The sequence below is a fragment of the Miniopterus schreibersii genome (assembly GCF_964146895.1).
Source record: "Miniopterus schreibersii genome assembly, chromosome: 2".
NCBI lineage: Eukaryota > Metazoa > Chordata > Mammalia > Chiroptera > Miniopteridae > Miniopterus > Miniopterus schreibersii.
Window position 1 is genome coordinate 102,048,157 of NC_138102.1, and position 24,141 is coordinate 102,072,297.

General features: G+C 36.5%; 1 protein-coding gene and 1 pseudogene across 2 annotated transcripts in view; one reads left to right on the forward strand and one right to left on the reverse strand.

Moving 5' to 3' along the window:
• USP12 (ubiquitin specific peptidase 12) overlaps positions 1 to 24,141 on the forward strand; it is an 85,719-nt gene that overhangs the window by 519 nt on the left and 61,059 nt on the right. The gene's annotated exons all lie outside the window — the stretch shown is intronic.
• LOC308553558 (large ribosomal subunit protein uL6 pseudogene) lies at positions 42 to 13,619 on the reverse strand (annotated as a pseudogene). The gene is made up of 2 exons: positions 13,054 to 13,619; positions 42 to 325 (listed from the first exon to the last, which is right to left on the reverse strand). The product of its transcript is annotated as a large ribosomal subunit protein uL6 pseudogene (transcript).

The following is a 24,141-nucleotide window of genomic DNA, read 5'->3' on the forward strand; positions in this document are numbered from 1 at the left end:
CTGTGGCGGGGGGCGGGCTTCGGTCTTCAGGGCCCTGGCGCTCAACTGCTGAAGTCTCCCTTGGGCGCGGGGGCCGAGCGGCGGGGCGCACAGGGCTGTGGGTGCGCGCGGTGGAGCGCGGCCGCGGCCGGGGTCGGAGGTGGAAGGACACGGGGCGGCGCGCTCCGTTTCCGTTTGGCGGCGTGCGGAGCCGGGAGGTGGCCCCGGGCGGCGGTGGTGGTCCGCCGGCAGGAAGGCTGGGTCTCGCTCCCGACCCGGAGAGGACGGAAGTCTAGTGTGGGTTCCGTCCCGGCGCCTCTGGCGAGGCCGAGTCCCCCAGCCGGTGCTTAGGGAAAAGGGGTGTGCATGAAGGAGGAAACTTTAAATAAGTGCTGTGGAAATTTTCTCCATTTCTACTCTTTCTGAGAGTAACGTGCTTTCCCTTTCTCAACCTTGTGTCCAGGTGGCAGTCTTGTCTTTGGGAATCTACGTTAATGTTGGAAACAGCTTAAGCTTTCCTGTCATTTGTTTACTTGAATATAGTAGGCACATCTGTGTGTGATTTGAAGTATTTCTGTGCAGGAACTGACTGCAAGGGTTATGGTCTGTGTTTTATTGGGGTGTCTAAATAGACTTTAAGGGCAAAGTGCTAATGCCTGTTGAAAAGTCCCGAATGAAGGGAAACGTGGGTGCGTATAAATTTTGGTGTTTTTGTGCTTGGCCAGGAGGACCACAATTTTCCATTCGATGGGGCAAATTTGTTTCATCACCTCTTTATGAGCTTACATCTGAAGATCATAATTAAGGGCCATCACAGAAAAAAGTTATTCTTTCCAACGTGGGCCTGGTGATTATGTTTTTAAAGAATTCTGAAATCTTTCCTTCTGTTTTGTCTTACTAGCCTTTTTATTTTTATGCACTCGAGTGCATATAGATCCCCAAGCAATCTTCTATTTAAGGGTGGTACATTTTCTACACCTTTTTTAAAGGAGTGGTGAATCAGGTCGGCAAGATGCTTTAGATTAGAAGCAGATTCTATACTGCATGCCAATGAACAGTATTAAAAAATGGCTGAAATCAGTTGGGATTAAAATCTACAGCAGTGATTTTCAACCTTTTTCATCTCATTGCACACATAAACTACTAAAATTCTTGGCACACCAAAAAATATATTTTTTGTCGATCTGACAAAAAAATAGATATGATTGAGATTCATTCACATTGTTGTGTTGGCTGTTGTCAATTTTTTATTTGATGATCTAAGGAAAAGGATGTCAGTGCCCCTGACAAAATAGATACTGTGTGTTTTAAAAATTTGTGGGCACTCTGTTTGAAAATTGCTGATCTACAGGATTACAGGAATCGTATTGAAGAATGAATCATTGGTGAATTCATTTGCCCAAATAGATGTTTGTTTTTCTCACAATTTATTTTAGGAGGCATTGACATGACAGGAACTGTATTAAAATGATTTCTGAGGGTCATTTGGATTATTTTTAGATATTCCAGTTATTCTATTTGAAAAGAAATGTGAAAATTAAGTCTTTGAAAGTGATAATCTTGCCAGATTGCTGAGCTGCACAGATTGTTGGGTCATAGTTCATTGTCAAAGTCTAGTTCTTCAGGAGTGATGTGTTACTCTTAACTAACCATTCATTCACTCAGGTATATCAGGTATACATTTGGCACCCACTAAGGGCTAGAGACTGCTGAGTGTTGGGTATCCAGCAGTGATCAAGACAGCCCCTGCTTTCACAGTGTTTACATTGTAGTTGAGGGACGCCCAGTATTCAAGTGAACATGTTAGTAAATAGAAAATATGCTAAAATCAGATTAGGAAAAATGAGGCACAGAGATTTGCCACATCAAACATAAGTAAGTGGCATTCTGATCTCAAGAATGTAGACTCCAGCCCGGCCGGGTGTGGCTCAGCGGTTGAGCATTGACCTGGGATCCAGGTGATTGGGGTTCGATTCTCGATCAGGGCACATGCCCAGGTTGCAGGCTCGATCAATGACTCTCTTATCATTGATGTTTCTATCTCTCTCTCTCCCTCTCCTCTCCTCTCTCTGAAATCAATGAAGATATATTAAAAAAAAAAAAAAAAAAGAATGTAGACTCCAAAACTCTTCCTAGGGCTTCCACTCTGGGACATTAATTGCATGTGGTGTGTGTGTGTTGTTGGCAAATACAGAAACACCAGTGCCTGGCCAAATGAGATTATTCCAAAAGTATTGTTAAATTGTGTCTATATTTATATTTGAATAAATTTTGATGTGCTTCCAAAGCACTGCTAAATATCTCAAAGTAATCTGCAATTTTATCCTTTAAAGAAAACTGTAACCTACCTGCTGAGAATTACAAAATTAACAATCAAGTAAAGCAAAGATACTTGCCTCTGTGCCTTTGTAAATGCATTTTTCTAGGCTTTGTACACTCCCCCTCCCCCCTTATCTAGCAGGTTCATACCTGTCTGTCAAGCTGGTAGCCTTACTTGAATAATCGTACCCCTGTCCATCCCCATCCATCCTCATATAATTTAACTGCATTTTTGTAATCTCAATAGCACTTATCATATGTATTGTGTTGTACATTTTTTTCTTATCTGCTTTTTAGATTGTGAAGATTTAAGGGGAGGCACTGTCATTTATTTCTGCGCTTTAGTGGAGCACTAACTTCTGCATGTAATAAAACAGTTTCCCAGAGTCCTTGATTCTGAGTGAAGTGAGTTTGGTTAAACATGGATGAGATTGGAGGTGTGTGTGGAGTGGTGGAGAGAAGAGGGCTGGACCTAAAGAGAATGATAGTTTTCAGAGAATTAGCAGCTGTGGAAACACTTATGAATTGAAGTTTTATTTTATAAATAATAAAGTTTACATAATTTTTTCATTTGTCAACATAAGGTACCTGGGCAAATTGGCAGTACTTTAATTGGGTTAAATAACTGTGTTAAAAGCAAATATTTCAGTTATATCTATTCTAGATCACTATTGTTCTGCTTACATGTGAAAATTAGAAAAGTGTGTTTTTCTTAAGTTAGCCTGACTCAAATGAGTGATTAAGTTTAGATTGCAGTGAGTAAATTTGCAAAGGTATCTCTAGAAATGCGTCTTGTTATTTGTCCATGAAAAATAAATTTTCAGTATCACATGGTGTTTGTTTTGCCTCTGAAGTACTTTGAGACTTCAGGGCCTGGTACAGAGTAGCTACCCAATTCTTAATATTATACTTAGTAATGGTGAAATAATGGAAAAAGTGGCCAAAACCTTAGAGAAGCCTATGTTTTGAAATTGAGGTGGAAGTTACAGAGCTGTTTTTGTTAGCCAAGGACTGGAGAGTGATAGTATGGGTCCTGGCTGTTACATGGAGGCAGGTACTACCGCAGTAGGGGCTCTGAAAATGTTCCTTAGCTCCCACTGTGATAATTAGAGTCTCTTCCTATGTGGTTGTAGGAGTCCTGTGGTTGTAGGGAAGCGATTGCTGGGGAGGGGATTGGATAAAGGAGAAGCTGTTGCAGGGGAAGGTAGGTAGATCATGAGGCAGCATGGGCCTGGCTACCTGGCCACCTGCAGTCACAGGGGTGAGAGAGATCTGTTTGAAGGCAGTGTCAGTGAGGCCAACGCCACAAGTTAACTGCGCAGTGGATCTAACAGGTTTACCTTGAACAAACCCACATCTAGCAGAGCACCCTGGGCATGGTAAACTCTAAACTAGTCATGGAAGGAAAGTCATAGGTGAAGATGGCTGTTTGTGTTTTCTGCAGTCTCACTGGCATGGTTCAGTAAGTAAGATGTGTGTGTGGTCAGAGCACTCCAGAAAGAAAGGAAAGAGGAGAAACCTCAAGGCTCTTGTTTGTTGAGGGGGGTGGTTTGCTTGTCTCCTTTTCATGTAGTCAGAATATTATCTTAGATATTAAAATTCCATGTTCTGTCTCAAGAAACAGGGTAGATTAATTTTTTTGTTAGTAAAATACTTAATTTTTATGAATATTTTATTAGTAAAATAGTGCTTCAGTGATAGGAATGTTCAAAGTGAGTTGCCATTGTTTTACTAATTTTTGCGGTTTTTACTGTGAATATTAAGAAGGACGAAAACTTCAAAAATAAGGAATCTTCTATCACTTAAATGTTGGTTAAATACTCATAAGGAATGTTTGAGCATGTATTTGAGGAGGCTTACTGGAGAGAACTTTAGCATAAAGTATTATAAACTTTTGAATTTGGTTAAAATACATATTGGACATTAAAAATTATATATTCTTATAGAAAATTTGGAAAATATTCTATAAGAAAGAGTTTGGAAACTCTTAAGGAAGCAAAAAAACCCAACAACTTATTTTACCTCTCAGAGCATATTTTGTCTTTTTTAAAAAAACTTCATTGACTGGGGTGAGGGGGGTGGGGTTTTGGGGGATGGGGTGGAGGAGGGTATAGGGGAAATAAATGGTGATGGAAAAAAAGAAACTAAAATAAAGAAAAATAAATAAAACCTCATTGAGGTTATATCCTAGATCAAATTTTGCTTTTTAGTTTGCCCTATAAATGATTGTCTTGTTAGTTTTAAAATTTGTACTTTCAGAATTAGCATGGTGAGTTAAATGTTATAAAATGATGCTGTAATAAGAAAGGCACATTATAGTCTACTGAGTGCTTGACAGGTTATTTCATGATTATTATAGGATAAAATTACATGGGTAGCAGAAATGGAATTTTATAAGAGATAGTGGGCTTATTCTAATCTTAGGCACTTACTAGTTATTTTAAATAAAGGTAAGACCATTGGGATTTGAAACTTTTAATATGCTTTAAGAGTTTAGTTTTATTTTATTTTTAAAATTTTATTGACATTATTGCAAACTCCCCCCCTCCCCCCTTTGCCTACCTCTACCTACCCCCACCTCCACCTCCCTTGGCCTTCACCACACTATTGTCCCAGTTCATGGGATATGCATATATATTCTTTAGCTAATCCTTTCAACTTCTTTATCCAGTTAAATACCATATTTAGTTATGTGCAATATGTATAAATGCTCTGGTCTTCTTTTATGTCATACGGCTTTGCTTACCTGCTGGTGGTTTTCTCCTTCCACCTCTGGCAAATCTTTTTTATAATAGATCTTAAAGTAATTATCTACTCTATCATGAGCTGTGTGGCCAGTTTCAGCCAGACTTTATCACAACATGTGTTGTCATCTTGTTTAATTCTAGGCTTCTGAGCAAGTCCCCAGAGATTGAGTCCACCTCCAAAGTTGTAATTATTCTAGCTCTCCTGAAACTTTTACTCTTTCAGGAGATTATTGAAGCATTTGTTTACTTAAGAATTAATTCCTCTCCAGAAACCTTCATTTTTCAGATTTAAATAATTTAATTTTGTTCTGATTTCTCTTTTAGTAGGTCAGTTTCAGAAAGTTTATATATAGTATTGTATATATTCTAAAGCATGATATTTAAAAAGAGCAGTTGAACCAGAAGGTAAATTCTACTCCAGATTTTGACAGATATATATGGGAAAGTCTTTTAAACTTTGAGTTGATTTTTCTCATCTGCAAAATAAAGAGATTAGACTAGACACTCTTTAATAAATATTCCTTATATGTGTATTTCCTTCTGCATTTAAAACTTAATACTCTATGATCCTTTGAGAGTTTATAAATGATTATTGATATCATCATCATCATTTTGGGTGCTCTAATCATGTTTTAGATAATATGAGGAGCATGGAATTAGACATAGTTAAATATGAATTATGACTAGTTTCTCAGTTTTCTTTTTAGTGTTATTGAATTTATGGAAAGTTACAGTCTAAAGTAAATAGATTTCCCTTCGTTTAAAAGCATTTAGTGAAGATTAGTGATAATCACCATTTTATTCATTATCAGGCTAATTCACATAGCTATTTACTCATTTTCGACATTCTTTTCTTTTCCAATGCCATTAAAAAAAAGACTTGAATTGGTTCTCTTTTTTCCCTTTCCGCATTTCCCTAGCTGTGAACGTGACTTTGGACAAGTTACTTCTCTGTGCCACACTTCTCTGTGTTACTTCTTGTCTGTAAAATGGGGGTAAAATAATGTCTAGTTCATAGGGTTGTAGAGTGGTCCCTGGCCCATGGTAATCACTGTGTGGTGGTTATTGTTATTATTATTACTGTTATTACTGTGATTTGCTCCCCTGAATGTGGTTAGAAGGACTCATTGGCAGTACTAATTAATGTTAGCTCAAAAAACACTAGTAACCCAAATTGAAATTTGTTTTATGAGATGCAGTTATTTCAGTTCATTTTTATCATAAGAAATATCAGTTTATTAGTAGCATATGCCTCTGAGCAAATTTACTTTGAAGTTAAGATTAGGTTATAACATAAGTTAAGAGTATAGATTATCTTCTCTCCATTTTGAATAGTTTGTAGGGAGAGATTTTATTCCTTTTGTCAGGGAGCAAAAATGGTCTAATTAGTGACATTCCTAAATATGTTTTACAAATTTAGATAAGTTGGGAATACTGATTTTAAAATAAAATCTTACCATATTTCTTATACTAAAAACACAACTTTTTGTTAGAATGAGTTATATGTGTGTTAAAAGTCAGCTTCAGGCCTTATTTCCTTTCAGAATTTCCTATGTTTACTGGGGACATATTATTGCACTTAATTCCCTTTTGCCTCTGTCCTTTATTGTTGTCCTACAGCGCAGTTACCCAACTTGCTTTTAGACATCTTGTCTAAAACCTGTTCTCTCCCATTCTTGTGGGCTGGAAGACGATTATTTCAGTATCTGTAAAATACTTTAAGGGGGAAAACGGGTAAATGCTAGATATTATGAAGAGTTTTGGGCTGCTGAATTAAAAACTCAATCAGACCCAGTATTGTTGAAAATACTTATGTATAAGACGATCATTTAAAACCTTATGCACAAAATTTGTATTAGGAGATGAAACAGTTTATATACATAACTTATTTTGGAAAAAAACTAGTAAGCCTTTGACTGCTTTCACAGACGTGCCCAATGAAGAACTTTGTGATAGTGTAAAGTACAAAACATTTAATAGAGAACATCATTAAGTGAAGTTCTGTAGTGCCTCATAAGAAAGACCATTAGCTTTTTCTATAAACTTGCTTAGGATCTTCTTTTGTAATAATCCACTTGTCTAAAGCTGCACGTCAATAAAAATGTATTTCCAGCTTAAAATAAGTGATGTTTATTGCGGTGATAACTAACAGATGTTTTTATTGAAATGCTTCATAGGTCCAGGAACCATCCATGCATTTTCTACTTGTGAATAGTGTTTTAAGTCATACTATTTTTTAGTAGTGTCTGAGTCTTCTTGCCTTTGGTTTATTTTTGTGTCCTACTGAGCCTTCTGCCTGATTGTGAATAACTGTTTTTCATGGGATGACGGCCAGGATTTTATTTTATTTTTTTAAAGCTAATAGTCACTGTTTTTTTTGTTTTTGTTTTTTTTTTTGTAAAGAATGCCTTTTCTTCAGTAAGTACTTTCCAGAAGAATTAATGGAGCCCTACATTATATTAGGGTATATGTGGGTTCTGAGAGTACAGGGATGGCTATAATAAGCTCTGGTCTTAGCTCCTATTTTGCATGTCCTGCATTGGGGTGTAGTTTTGCTGAGAATGTAATCTAATTCCCTTGGCCCCAGGGCAGCCAGGAGGTATCTGGGTTGACCAGAGATTCTTGACCAGTTCCATCTAGGTGAGAAGTGTCTTATCTGTATATTCTTGTATGCTCTACAGATAATATTTTCTATGTGTGCCATGATGAGAAAAAGGTTGGAAAGGAGGATAGACATATAATACAAATGAGTGTGATGAGAGGGTTTTCTTCCTGTTAGTGTGAGTAATAAGTGCATGTGAAACAGAAAAGGATTATTTCTTTCTGGGAGAGTGAAGAGGGTTTCCAAGGAAAAAGCTTCTTAAAAGAGTTTTAAACTTTTTGAAATGAAGTCATCTATTGTATGGACAAGAAGAGGTGGAATTCCAGATGTGAGCAAAGGTATAGAATCATAGGATAATGTGTTATTTTTAGATTCTGTAGCTGTATTGGCATGGAAGGAGTCTTGGGAGAAATAGGCTGGAGAGGAGGAATGGGCCAGATCAAGAAGTCCCAAGAAAGTTTACCAACTATTGACTCTCATTAAAATATCAATAAAATATGTATTTAGCTGTAGGAAACGTAAGTTCAGAGGAAAGTTGTAGGGATAAAGAAATAATGGAATTGCTAAAAATATGTTGTTAAATTTCATTACATTGTTAAAAAGTTACTTGTATTTTTAAAAACAGATAAAATGATGACAATAACAAGATGGGGTGGAGTAGAAGGACTATGCAGTGGGTAGCTAAAACCTCTTAAAGGTCTTGTTCCTTAAAAGCCCTAATACAGGGGTACCTTGGTTTTCGAATGTGATCCCTTCCGGAAGACCGTTTGAATTCTGAAACGTTGGAAAACCGAGGGATCAGCCATCAACAGCCGGGCCTCGGGATCTTGCCCTCAGTGGAAGCCGCGTGGTGTGTTCCACTTCCGAGGCATCTTCGGAAACCGGAGCATTTACTTCTGGGTTTACGGCGTTCGTAAACCGAAATGTTCCTCAATGGAGACATTGGAAAACCAAGGTACCACTGTATTAGAGAATTTAAAGTTATATATATGTTAAAAATTAAGGATAAATACACACTACACGGTAAATGAATATTTTTGCTTCCAAATCAGCAGAAACAAACTTTATCATTCAAGCTTTGAGGGCAGGAAAATAGGAAAAACATGAAAAAGGAAAGGATAAAAATAGAAAACCCAAATAAATTGGAAGATATAAGTTCTATTTCATTAATTATAATAAATAATAAATCTAAATGGATCAAATTTACCTATATTATAAATATATATTTTAAATGTCTTTATAGATTTCAGGGAGAGAGAGAGAAACATCAATGATGAGAGAGTCATTGATCAGCTGCCTCCTGCACGTCCCCTACTGGGGATCGAGCCCACAACCTAGGCACGTGCCCTGACCGGGAATCGAACTACTATCTCCTGGATCCTATGTCGATGCTCAACCACTGAGCCACGCCAGCCAGGCTACCTGGATAATATTAATGGAACTATCAGGTTGGATTAAAAACAAAATATTGCTTAACAAGAAACCTGCCTAAAAACAAAAGGACACTTTATATAACAACACAACATGGACATCACACCTAAGAAAACTAAAAATACTGTACATATATAGATTGCTTTTTGAGATATTTCAAAATCATTTAGTCCTTTTTTTGTTAGGCTCACACTCTTTCTCGTGTCTGTCATCTCTGATCCATTTACAGCTAGGAGAGCTTAGGGTAATATTAGCCCCACTTTCACAGATTGGAAAAAAAGCTTCAAATCATCCCCACTAGATGACCTCACTAGAGATGAGGTCCAGATTTCTTTACTCCCAAATTCATGACTACGTCTACAAGCCAGTGTGTTGCAGCTTTTATTATTGAGACAAAATCATTTTTCCTTCCATTTTAAACAAGGATTTGGAGATATTTTTGTTCCTAACTTCTAAGCTTTCTGTTTGTGTGGCTTTGAGACCCACTTCACTTACTAATTATTTGTACTTGGCTAGACCAGGTACCTGGTTTCTGTGAAATGGATTAATTATTTCCCCATCAGATGAAATGAGAGGATACATGTGCAAGTCCTTTGTGCTGTACATATAAGTTAAAACCATTCTTATATGATTATTATTGGTAGGACTCCTTGTCCTCATTAGGAAAAGATAGAAGGTACATTAGGATACCATGGACTATGGGAGTTATAACAGGACTCACAAGATACCTTTGACAAAGTGTAGTTATTTAAAGGTTTGAAAATGAGTATTTTAGTGATGATCCTGGTCTTAGGATGCTCAGGTAATTAATCAAGCTAAGTTTAAGGTTACCTTTTTTTTTCTTTTTTTCCAATCTAATATGTTAGGAATTTATGGTTCATGGAACTTTTTCTTTTTTTCTAATAAGATGTCTGTGGGTTTGGTTCTCTTACTGACATACAATTCTTGGTTAAATTATTTGTGCTGTGAGGGAGCACTTTTGATGTTACCAACCTTCCTGTAATTCCCTTTTAGTAACTTTGTTTTGAAGGTCTAAAATTATAGTGAGTAAATTGTGTGAATTTCTGTGGTATTGGTCTACCTGGAGAACGTTTGTAATTCAAATAAGAATCATCTGGGCACAGAGTAAGCAATGAAGTCAGTTCTAGGGGCAAGGAGAGAATTAAAAGACTTCTGTTCTTTGGAATGCAAAAATTATGTTTTTAATATGAGATCCTGTAGACAAAAACATTCTGCTTTGTATTTGATTACTTCAGCCTAAATATTTGATTACTTCTAGCCATTATACCTTTGAAGAAATTATTGCCTTTTTTTGTAGAATTTTGTTCCACTTTTTTTTTCCTGATGTTGGAAAGATTCCCTAGTGTTTAGTTTGCTTTATGAAGATACATGCCGGGTGGTTAAGGTGGTACCTTGGGGGTAGCAATTGGTACTTTGAAGTTTGCATGAGGAAGATTTATCTTGATGTAGTAGAGGGAAGGGTGTTCTTTCTATAAACAGGATATAATGTTTGGAAGGTGTCAGATTCATAGCCTTGAGTGAAGGAAGGTGCTTTGGTTCATCTAGGAACAAGTGAGGAATAGAAAACGTGTTTTCAACATTCATTATTTGATAGACTTCAGGGTAGCATTGATGATTTCCTCAAACTCATGGTACTCAGATTTATTTATTTCAAGTAGAACAAAAATTGGGACAATTTTGAAATGTTAGAGCTTCAAAACTAGATATAATTGATCAAAAAGAAGACCAAAATTATACTGTGCTTTGATCCTGCTAGGCAAATTTATTATTTTTGTTCTTGTTATTTACATATGTTTATTTAAAAAGACAGTTCACATTTTTTTTTAAATTTGTTTCTTAGGAAAGTAGTTTCATTTGTCCTTACAGCATTTTTTTTTTTTTTTTTTTTTTTAATTTGAGGAGGTTTACATCTGCCTCACAGGGAACCTAGCTTAACAAAAGTAATAAAACAAACTACAAAACAGAGAACAAAAACTGTGACAGGTGCACTTGTATCATTTTAGTTAAAAAGCGCAATCTATAATGTCTTCAAACAAGAAGAAAATGATGCAAACGTGCAAGTATGGTTATCAGGCTAAGGCTCGAATCTACTTGCAGAGATGACTGTCAAAATCAAGGCAACTGCTTGAATCAGGAATTTTCTTCTTGTTTGAAGACATTATAGATTGCCCTTTTTAACTAAAACGATACAAGTGCCATCTGTCACAATTTTTGTTCTCTGTAGTTTCTTTTATTGCTTTTGTTCCTTAAAGACTGTGTGGTTGCCTTTGCTCAGGTCATTGCTCCTTCCCAGCATACCTTGGCCCTGCCCTTTGAGCGTTTTTTGCTTCCTTGTGTCCTTAAAGCCTTTTTTCTGTTTGTTGTACTTTGTCACCCAGATGTTAGTTGCTTTAATTCCCTATCTTTTTTTTCACTCCTGAAACTGAGCTGTAGTTATTACACTATTGTAGTGCTAAGAGCCTGCTTTAATTGTGATGTTTTTGCTGTTTTGTGTTAATGATGATTTGGTTCATATTAACAGATGTACAGTTGAATGTGACTTCTGAAATTTTTAGCTTTCCCAAGGCACTTATATAGAGATCTAGCGTTTAATGAGTCCCTACTTTATGCCGTTGCTAGGTACTTCACAAATTGAAATCTCAAAAATGAAGTTGTAGAAGGGTTTGGATTTAGGTAAATTTATAGATGATAAATGTAGAGTGGATTATTAAAGAGAGTTCAGAGGACATTTTTGGTAGACATCAAAGTTAGTAAGACCCTCTGTAAATGTTGCTTGTTACTGGAACAAAGAGAAGGCTAGATGAATAGGTATGACCCAGTGGAGAAATGAAATTCAATGATGGAACATTCGTAAAACCTCCAGAATTATGTGCCTGGTAGACATGATGTCGTTGGTAAATGTTATCTTCTTTTTCTTCTGTCATTTTTGCAGTCTATGTTTAATACTACCTCTGAAATATAATGACATGGTTGCCGTTAGAAGTGGAGTGGTAGATATGCCTTTGTAGTTCAGTTATTAATGAATTGCTTAGAACTATCAAATTGAAGAATTGAAAAGTGAATTAAATCATTCAGGTTTAACTACGTGTATTGTTAAAAAATAATATGACATCTGATTACCTTTTGGAAACAGTTTCTTTTAATTCTATGTTTTAAAAAAGTTAAAAAAATGAACCACTTATTTTTAAAAAAGTACAAAATTATGTGAAGTAAGAAAAATCCTACTACAAAGACTTCAAGAGTAAATTGCTTGTTAAGAGTTTGTGTGTTTGCGTTTGTGTGGTTAGACATTTCCTGTATATAATGCAAACTTGGTATTGTGGGTTTGTTACTCCCCCTACCCCCAAATAAAATCTGCAGATTTATTTGCAACTTTCCCTTTTCATTTAATGTGTCGTGGACATTTTCCTTCGTCCTTATGCTGCTTCATTCTAGGTCAGACTGGGCTCATTTTAATTCTCCATTATCTTCAGTATCTATCATATTGGGAAGGTTTGGCTATGTAATGCTGTTTGTACCTTTTCATTTTCTTAAACATCAATTGTATTAGTTTCCTAGGGCTGCCAAAACAAAGTAGCAAAAACTGTGTGGTTTAAAATAAGTTTATTGTCTCACGGTTCTGGAGGCCAGAAGTCCAAAATCAAGGAGTTGGCAGAGTTGGTTCCTTTGGAGGGCCTCTGAGGCAAGTCTGTTCTCTGCCTTTCTCCTAGCTCCTGGTGGTGTGCTAGCAATCTTAGGCATTTAGATGTATCACTCCATTTTCTGCCTCTGTTGTGTCTCTTTTGCTTTATATTGTTTTCTGTCTGTGCATGTCTGCCTCTATGTCCAAATTTCCTCCTTTTTAAGGCCTCCCTTTCCCCCAAAATCAATACGTAGCTTTTATTGCATCTTTAAAATATCTCAAATAAATCTGAGGAATCATTCGGCATCTTGCTGTTTCTGTAGCTGGACAACTTATATCTTGTTCATTAGCCTGCTGAACTGTTCCTTTTTCAAAAACATAGATACCATCCCAGATTTTTCTGATATTCTTGTTTTAACTGTTGTGGCTTGCTGAATCAAAACGGCTGAATTTGATACAAGTTCAATGTCATTTCCTTCAAGAATCGATTTGTCTTTCTGGGCTTGAGGTACTGAACAAGCAACGCCTGAGCCCTGTGGATGTATTTTTCTCCCAGTTTCTGATTTCAACAAGAGAACCATTCTCCTGAATAACAGCGTTGATGGGGAAGCGAGCATACACAGATCTCATCTTGTAACGGAAGCCCCGTGTAACACCCGTGATTATGTTCTGTACATGACTGCAGATAGTGCAAACGGTGGCCAGATGCTTTCTATTTTCCCGCCACTTGCTTACCAGAGCCTCTTTTTCTTTCCAAGGAGACTGAGTTCTGCGTTAATGTGATTGAAGTCCCTCCGCAGGGTGCCTTTGGGCCCGTCACAATAACTGTGTGGCCCTTCAGAGTGATGCTGACATTTTCTGGGATGTACATAGTCTGATTGCTGAGAATGGTCTTCATTCTTGCAGTAGATGTGGCAAAAAGAGCAAAGGACCCTTTTTATAGGGGCCAGCATGAACTTTTAACTTGATTACCTTTGTAAAGACTGTTTCCAAATAAAGTAACATTGAGGTTCTGGGGATTAGGACTTCAAATATCTTTACTAGGGGGTGGGCACAGTTCATCCTGTCACATCAATGGAGCAGTCAAGTCCATTTTTACAATCAGTATCAATTAGTGTTCAGTAAATAGGGTTATGTTCTAGACACTAGAGATGCAAAGCTGTTTCAGTTTTTATCCTCAAAGGACTTGCAGTCTGTTTGGGAAGACCAGGCTTGTACATAACAAGGCGAACAGTGAGTGATGCAGACTTGATAGCTAAGTGTTAATGATGCTTAAATGGAAGACAGGCTAGCTCTTGGAGTGAAGCCTGGACCAACTGGAGAAGAGAAGGCTTTTGGGAGTGGTGGAGAGGGAGCTTGGTGGATTTGAAAAGTAATTTACAGAAGATGAAGGGAAAACGGCTTTGGGGAGGAGGTGAGAATGTGAATGAAACTAACAAATATAGAAGAGTTTAGTGATTAAAAATTGCTTACCTCGTTTAATGTTTCAGTAATTTTGTCCTCAAACTTGTTAAATTTATTGAATTTGTATTCATTTAGGAAAATCTATGAAGGTTGTCTAGTAGTTTAAAAAAAGGCATGTGTATGTTGTTCATGTAACCTGTAGAACTCATTTTTTGCTAAATAATAATCAGAAGAAGTACTTTTGATCCAGTGGGTGAAGGGAAGTGGGAGAGATCGTAAAAAGAGCACTCATTTCTTTGAAACACCCCATAGTAGTAAAAGGGAAAGAAAAGTCTAAAAATCTTAGGTCCATTTTAACTATGGCACTCCTAATGTTTTTTAGCTTCTTATATGTAAAACATAAAGTGAAAAGGGATCAGAGGAAGTGGTTTCATAGAACATTTATTGAAAAAAGTCAACAAAACATGGTTGCTGTGGGTCAGACAGTGGTAAAAAAAAAAATGCAGAATATACTTTTGTGGCAATACCTGCTGTAAAGAAACATTGCCGATACCATTTGCATTTCAGACCATTTTATTATTTTTTTTCTGAACAGCAACTGTAAAATATATGAAATGGGCCAGTAGGCAGTAGTATTCTGTTTCATAGGTTAGGAAATGATCAGATGGACAAATAGATTACTTCAGACTACAGTTATGTAGTCAGTGATTTGAGATTAGCATTCTGCCCAAAATCTCTCTGTATGCCATTTACTGCTGTGCCACTGGATTATACTGCTACTAATGTAAGTGTAGAGTGTTCCCTTCCCCCCATATAGTCACCCTCAATTTCTTAATACCCTCATCTAATCATTGTTGAAATTGCCCAGTTGTCTCAAATGGTTTTATATGGTTGGGTTCATACATTGCTTTTGGTTGTTACATTTCTTAAATATAAATCTCCCACTCCTTTTTAAAAATTACAATTTATCTTGTTGAAGAAGTCAGGTTGCCCCTTAGCTTTTCCCATTTTCTGCTGATTTTGCTGATTGCATCCCTTAGTGTTGTTTAGCATATATTCCTTCTTTGTATTTTCTGTAAGCTGGGAGATGTAGAGGCTTGACCCAGATTCCTTGTTTTGTTTTGCTTTGTTTTGCAGGGGTGGAATGGGTGAGTAGGTGGGTTGGGGTGTAAAAAGATATCGTAGGTGATGTGTATTTCCTATTATATCACATTAGGAGGTGCCTATGTCCTCTCTTTTTGTGAGGATAAGGTTGCTTGGTGGGTTGAAGTGTTTGTCAGCATGGGGCTACTATTAGGCAGTTCCTCTGCAGCTTTTCACCTAATGATTTTGAGCAACTGTTGATAATCATTGCCTAAATCCAGCATTTCATTAGGGGTTCAGAGTTTTAACTGCTTTCTTAAGTTTCTTATTTTAAAATACTCTAAATTTAGAAAGCATGTAGATCTATTTATTTCATATTTAAAACTATATAGATGTAATATACAGAACATTTTCATAATTAATAAAATTACTCCCCAAATAATAAATTTTGTCAGGTTAAGCTTTACAAAAAGTTTGACTTTTTCATACCTGAACGTAATTTTATGATATTACAAGTGAATGAATACATGGGGTTATAATGAAAATTCTTGCATCTGAACTGTAATTAATAAGACTTAACTGATAGTACACTAATGCTTGACAAACTAGGCTTTCTTTTATTTCCATTTTGAATTCATATACTTACTACTCATTATTAAAGCAACTTCAAATTCTTAAGCAACTTTAAATTCTTCAACTTCTTCAAGATTCAGAAAACTAGAAGAACTTACCAGTATAGTCACTTTAAATTTCAAATTTTAGGACTGTTAGAGTGCATTTATTTCTATTTGTAATGTTTAAAATGAACCAAAAAATTTATGTGTGTATTAGTTACCTAACATATTCTCAGGTTCCAAGGATTACAATGTGGGCATTTTTGGGTGGATGGGGCTATTAGTATTCTGCTACCACAGTGTTGTTACTGGTCCATAGTTTGTGTGCCAGATGCTTCGAAAGGCCAAAACTCAAAAACATCAGAGTTTGGAGTAAGGAAAGGTTTATTGATCTAGAAGGCAGCAACGGAGAAGATGGGAGACCTAGTGCTACCTCAAATCCATCTTCCTAAAGTACAGAGTTCAGGCTGCTTTTATGGAAAGGGAAGGATAAATGGGAGGGGCAAGAAATGACTGAGGACCACAAACACCTACCTTGTCACCAGTAGGGGTGTCAGGAAGACCTTGAAACATCTTTGTTTCCAGCCTGTTGACCCCAGTTGATTTGAGTCAGGTCATGAGGCTCTTGCACATCTTTGATAAACAGTCATTATTGTACAATTTCCCCCATCTCTGGAGAGGCATCTTCCGGCAAGGGGCTGTTTTTGTAAAAACTCAAGTCACAAGCAGAATTCCTCTAATGATAGCCTGTCTTTATACAAGAACACAGCACGCTTGAACAGGATGGAGTCAGAGAGGCCAAGCATTTCACTCTGTTACAGTGTGTATACATTTTTAACTTTAAAAAGTCAGCCAGCATTCTATTAAATGTTTAAAATTGGTCCCTGATAGTCCTGGCCAGGTCGCTCTGTTGGTTGGAGCATGGTCTCATACACCAAAAAGGTTGTGGGTTTGATTTCCCATCAGGGCACATACCTAGGTTGCAGGTTCAGTCCTTAGTTGGGGTGTGTAAGGGAGGCAACCAATTGATGTTTCTCACATCGATGTCTCTCTCTCTCTCCCCTCTCCCCTCTTCATTTCCTCTCTTTGAAATCATTAAACATATCCTTGGGTGAGGATTTAAAAAAAAAATTGGTTCCTGATATGCTTGTATTGAATTTTGGGCTGTGGTGGAGTATTGGAAAGAAGTTTGAGTGGGTTGGTAAACATATATGCCTGTTGTACTAAGTGTATGTTAAGAGGTGGTTATTATCTGTTATAAGTGTAGGAGTAGCAAAATGTGATTTTTTAATTTCAAGAACTATTAGCATACCACCAATCTCAGCAGGAGAAAAGATGCAGCAGGGCATTAAGGAAAAATTAGCTACCAATACTTTTACAATTTTTGATAAGTTAGTAAATATAGGCTTTATAGCATGAGAAGTCATGAAAATGGATAAAACCTGTACTGTGTGGCCTTGCTTAATGGAGAGTATGTAGAATATATTTTAGGACGTTAGGAATGTATCAAAACCTTTTATATCTATAATTTAAATAATGGTTGGGTTTCATTAAAAGATAATCTTTGGGGTTTAGAGAGAAGACTTTATAACACTGTGTGTTTCCTCAGGAAGAAAGGATGGGAAAGCGTACTTGGGATATTTCTTATGCAAAGTAGAAAGATAGGGAGATTCTTGTAGGATGTGAGATAGATTTTTCATGTTTAAAGATAATTATTAGAAGAAATTCTAACTTGAGGATTGCCAACCCTCAAATGGTTTTTGATTTGCAGTTATTAAACAACTATCATAATTAGATTTGATATCTCAGTAAACTTAAGAGAAATAGGTTGAAATAAAAAACCTGGACATTTAGGGATTTTATTTTTCACATTTTGCTCATGAGTCTAGAGGAAAATCAAGAGAATAGGAAAGATTAAGAAGAGACATGTTAAAGAAAAGAGAAAAACCAATAGATCTGTGCATTGCTGTGCTAGGTGAATTGGTGGGCACAAGAGCAGTTTCTTTCTTCCTTTTTAAAAATATGTCTTTATTGATTTCAGAGAGAGGAAGGGAGAGGGAGAGAGAGAGAGAAACATCAACAATGAGTCATTGATCAGCTGCCTTCTGCTTGCCCCCTACAGAAGATGGAGCCCGCAACCTGGTCACGTGCCCTTACCAGGAATTGAACTACAATCTCCTGGATCATAGGTCGATGCTCAATAGCTAAGCCATGCTGGCTGGGCTCCTTTATTATTTCTTATAAGATGTGACTGCTAGCAAAAAATTGTCAGTGTTTTTTTTTTCTTAAATCTTTATTTCACATTTAGTTTGAAAGCTTTGATAGATTTAGTATTCTTGGTTGACTGTTTTTTTCTGAGAGCACTTTGGTTGTTACCCCACTTCCTTTCTCTGCCATTGTTTCTGCTGAGAATTCAGTTATCTTATTGGTGGTCCCTTATAAGTGACTCATCCTTTCTTGTTGCTTTCAAGGTTTTCTCTTTGGTTTTGATGTTCAACATTTTTATTATCTCGTACCTGTTTGAGGGTCTGTTATTATCACACAGATTAAATTCTAGTTTATGTTAAACACCTATACCTTTTAGTTGGAAGTGTTTTTGTTTTGACATTTCAGTTATAGTATAATGTATCAACTTTGTAAGTCAGAATGATTACATTAATTCAGATTTGTTATATCTTAACTAAAAATATAAGAGACATAGTTAGTAATATTATAGTTAAATATTACAAACATTCTCATAGAAGACATTAGTAAGAAAATTGGAAGCAAACTAAAATTAAATAACAGTACAAATTCCTTTCATGAGTTGTGTATTGTTGTGCCTATAGGTTAGTTTCACTGTACAGTTCACCCTTGAACAACACGGGTTTGAACTGTAGAGTTTCACTTATATGCAAATGTTTTTTGATAAATACACAGGCAGTCCTCCCTATTTCCAGGTTTTACACCTGCGAATTCTACCAACTGTGGATTAAAACCAGTTTTCTTGATGCACGGTTGGGAATCTGTTGATGTGGAGGATGACTGTATACACTGTTCTGTGCCATTTTATATAAGGGACTTGACCATCCATGGATTTGGATATCCAGGGTGGATCCTAGAACCAATTTCTTGTGGACACTGAGGAACAACTGTAAGGTTTTTGGGGAGTCAGAAGTTATATTGGGTTTTCGACTGTGTGAGGGGGGTTTCTAACCCCCACGTTGTTCAAGATTAACTGTATATTTATTCTACAAACAAAATTGTTCACTGCTAGCTCTTTTAAAAGGCAGTCGATACGAGGCTGTTCAGCTGCATGGAGTTTATAGGATAGTGTATTAGTTTCTTAAGGCTTCTGAAACAAGTATGAACTAGGTGGCTTAGAAAAAGGGAAAGTTATTGTTGTACAGTTCTGGAGGCCAGAAGTCCAAATTCAAGGTGTTGGCAGGGTTATGCCCACTCCAAAAGTGCTAAAGAGAGATCTGTTCTAGGCTTCTCTCCTGGCTTCTGATAGCCTGTAGATGACTGTCTTTCCCTGTGACTTTTCACATTATCTTCCCTGTATTTGTGTCTACTTCTAAATTATCCTTTTTTATTTTTGCTTATGTTTTAATTTATCTTTATTGTTGAAAGTATTACAGATGTCCCTTTTTCCCTCCATTGATCCCCTCCACCCTGCACCCCCACCCCCTCTCCCCAGGCCTTCACCACGCTATTGTTTGTGTCCATGGGTTATGCATATATGCATATAAGTTCTTAGGTTAATCTCTTCTAGCAGCCCCCCTCCCCCTGCCTTCCCTCTGAGATTTGTCAGTCTGTTCCATGCTTCTATGTCACTGGATCTATTTTGTTCATTGGTTTATTTTGTTCATTAGATTCCACATAGAACATGTGACACTTGCCTTTCTCTAACTGGCTTATTTTGCTTTGCATAATACTCTCTAGGTCCCACCATGCTGTTTCAAAGAGTAAGGGATCCTTCGTTTTTATAGCTGCATAGTATTCCATGATGTGAATGTCCGAGAAGATGCTTGATATGATTTCAGTGGTCTTGAACTTGTAGAGACGTGTTTTGTGTCCTAACATGTGGTCTATCTTTGAGAATGTCCCATGTGCACTTGAGAAGAATGTATATTCTGCAGCTTTGGGGTGAAATGTTCTGTAAATGTCAACTAAATCCATCTGATCTAGTGTGTCATTTAGTCACTGTTTCCTTGTTAATTTTTTTTTTTTTCCTAAGGACACCACTCATTAGATTAGGGCTAAACTTAATGTCCACATTTTAACTTGCTAACTTCTGTGAAGACCCTATTTCTAAATAAGGTCACATTCTGACCTACTGAGGGTTAAGACTTCAATATATCTTTTTTGTGAGGAGGAGCACAGTTCAACCCATACCAGGTGGTGGGTTAAAGGAATATTGCTATCTTAAGTCCTTTCAGAAACAAGGTAGGGACTTAAGTTACTGTACTTTTTTAAGGGGACTACCAATTGGTTAGTTTAGGTATCTTTTTAACTAGTTTACATACCTCTAACCTCACTTATAAGTCAATATGAGAGCTCTACAGTGGTGGAATTTACACTTAATTTTGCATTAATCTAATAATGGGTGACATTTTTTGGAAGTGGATGTAGTTAACTAATTGCTTGATTCCCCCCCCCATCTTTGTAATTGCTCAATCCCCTACCTCCTACCCTCCAGTCTTTCACAGCTATGTAATATTTTCTCTTATTTACATAGATTCTTAATGAGAAATTTTATTGTTTTACTGATTATAAAAAGAATACATGTTTGAGATGGACAGAAATGTATAAAAAAATACTAAAGGTTAACTATAATGCATTAATTACTAGTAATTGATAATATGTTTGTGTATGTTATCCTTGTCCTTAGAACACATGGCAAACATTTTTAAAACAAAATTTGGAATATTAAATATTCTTTTAACTGTTGTGGGTGGGTGATCAAATTAGTTATTAATGCTAGTGCTCTCAAAACAGATATTTTTCCTATCTTCTTCTATTCTGTAACCTCTTGACGACCAATATGTTTTCATTGTTTCTCATTTTCTCTATTGACAACAAAAGTTTGGCGTTACAGATTTGTAGAGTTTTGGAGTTAAAAGGGACCTTAGGACAACTAGCCCTTTATAGTGATAAGTACTATGGGGGAACTAATCTGAGATCATGATATTTCACAGTGATGAGCAGATTCTAAATGAATTGCTTCAACATAGTAATTAAATTGAAGTTATGTAGGAACCAGTTTACATTAGTTGATTGGAGCTCATTATTCATTTTCCCATAAATTCAGTTTCTTAGCCAAATGGACAAGGTGTACTTTAGAACACTGGCGGTTACTGTAGTTCAGTAACATTATGGCAAATCGTTCATTCATAGGGGCAGCTTTCGCCCTATGGAGAAAAGTGTGGCTCAGAATTTCATCTCTTGCTACCTGTCATTCTTCAAGAAGGAAACGCACTGGGAAATATCTTACGCTTTTATAGTTATTTGAGGAGGCCCTGGGACTTGGGGAGGAAGGGAGGGAGGTACAGTGAAGAGTGGGAGCTCTGTGTTTGACAGAGGCCTGTGTTCAGGTTTTCCCCACTGCCGTTTATTAGTTACAACTGTGGGCAAATTATCTCAAACTATTTGAGTTCTTTCTATCTATAATATGGGCCAAAAATAGTATGTGTAAAAATTAGGTAGTATTTACTGTGTGCCTGGCATTATTCTCAGCTCTTTGCCCATACTAACTCACTCAGTTTCCACAACTCTGTGAGGTTGGAACTGTTGATACCTTTTATGGATAAGAAAACTGAGGCACAAATAGCTGAAGGAATTTTCCTCATGTCATACAGCAATGAAACTGGTAGAGTGGGGATTTGGTCTCTGAAATTTGAATCCAGAGTCTTGGTTTATAACTACCATACTTAGCTGCTTGTCCAGAAATACTGCTTTCAGGGTTGTTGAGTAAGATAGTGCATATCAGGTGTCCAGTTCAGTAAATGTTAGTTCCCTTCTTCAACTCTTTAGGTGTCTGCTAGGAACTCTGTATTTTCATGGCTGACAGTTAACTCATAATTACGATGTATGAATTCCCTATATCAGCAAAATGAGTTTCACTAACATAGTATCTCTCTTGATTTGCCTACACATTCTCTTCTTACTGCAGGTGAAAATCCCCAGTCAAAATTTAGGACAGTTTCAGGGTAAGTGGAAAGGGAAGGGCAAAACACTGGGAAAAGTCTGACCAGCACAGTGGTAGTGTCACTTGAAGACAAGGATAGCCAGGGACTGGAAACCCCTGACACATGCACTTCTCTCTGGGGATTAAGAAACTTCTCTTTGTAGTCTTGAATTATACTTATCTCTTCCTTGATTTAGCTTCTAGTGAAAAAATTTAACCTTTAGGTTAAAAGTTGTAGACATATTTGATGAAGGAATTGAATTTTAAGGAATGATTAAGTAGGCAGACCCTGATGGATCCTCTAAAAGTAAGCATACTTCTAAGAACTCCATTTTCTCGCCCAAGAAAAGTATTGGTAATTTTTTAATATCATCTAGTATTTAGACCATATTTCAATTCCCAAGTTAAAAATGTCTTTTGTTTATTTTGAACAACAGTCCAATTGAAGTTCATGCTTTATAGTTGGTGTTATATCTGTGTAGTGTTTTTAAATCTAGAACAGTCTCTCAAGTTCTTTTTTTTTCTATGACATTCATATTTTGAACAGACAAGACAGGTTGTCTCAATATAATGACCTTTTCTGGATTTGTCTGACCATTTCTTTGTGATATCTCTTAATTTGCTCCTCTGTCCCTTGTATTTACTATAAAGAAGAAATTATGCCTTAGAGCTTGATTCGACTGAGGTCAAACACTTTTTGACAAGAGTCTTTATAAGTGATGATGTGTGCTTCATATTGCAGCATGTCATGTGTAACATGCTGCATGACAGGTGAATCACTACTAATGATGCTGAATTCGATGTCCCGATTAAAGTTGAAACCACCAGATCTCTTCATTTTAAATGCAATATTTTACTTTGCAATTAGCAAGTAATCTGAGTAGTTTGGCGCGTTGCCAGTATCCTGTTAGCCAGTGCACCCACTCATTGATGATGGCAATTTTGAATGGTTTCTTTGGGTTTTTTCAAAATAGTATTTTTTGAATTCTGTTATTCCTTCCATGTTTATTAGTATACATTTCTCTATGAAGTTCTCTCATTAGCTGGAGTTGAAATATAGTTCTTCCTAAAAAGGCAGAGTAAATGACACAGGACACCAATGCTCTGAATGAGTCTTTCCTCCTCTCTTTCTTTTACTCTGTTTTTCTCTTTTGAGTATCACAGTGGATTTTTATTTATTTTATAGTCAGTTACAGTTGGTTTGATAATTACAATCATTCTTTTTGTTGCCCAAATTATTCTAGATTTTGCCAGTGAGAGATCCTCACTGGCTGCTGCTAACTTTTTGCTATAATTTTGAATTTCCAGAAAAGTTGCAAGGATAATACAAGTAACTCCCAAATATTCTTTACTCAAATTCACGAATTGCTTACATGTTGCTGAATTTGCTTGGGACAGGTTCAGTGATTTTATTTGAACCATTTGAGGATAAGTTAGAGAATTGGGCCACTTGATTCTTAAATTCTTCAACATACATCTCCCAAGAACAAGGATATACTCTTTCATAAACGTAGTAAAATGAAGGGGAAAAAAAACCACCCAAAACCCTTCACTGTTACCTAATTCATCATCCATTTAAAAAATTTAGTCAGTTGTCCTGATAGTGTTCAAAATAAAATGAAAAGTTATCATGTGTTATATTTGGAATTTTTTAGTGTTCTTTAATAAGTTTTTCAGTCTTTATTGATGTTGGTATTTTTGAGGAGTACTAGCCAATTATTTTGTATACTGTTCCTCAATTTTGTGTTTGGCTGATACTTCCTCAAGATTAGATTTAGGTTATGCATTCTTTTTAGCAGGACTACCACAGCAGTGATGTGTCCTCTTCAGGAGGAATCTGATGATACTGATTTGTTCTGATATTGGTGATGTTAACTTTGATCATTTGGTTTTGGCTTGTCACCAAGTTTCTTCACTGTCAAGTTACTGTGCTTTACTTTGTAATTAATTTTGGGGGTGGTACTTTTGATACTAAGTAAATATACTGTTCCTCATCAAATTGTACTAGTGAGTTTTAGGACTGTCATTCCTTCTATATATGTTTGTTGGCATTCTATTACAACAGAGGTTTCCCTCCTCTTTATTTGTTTATGTATTTATAGCAGTATGAACATTTATTTTTGTTCAATAGATTATGCTCCATTATCATC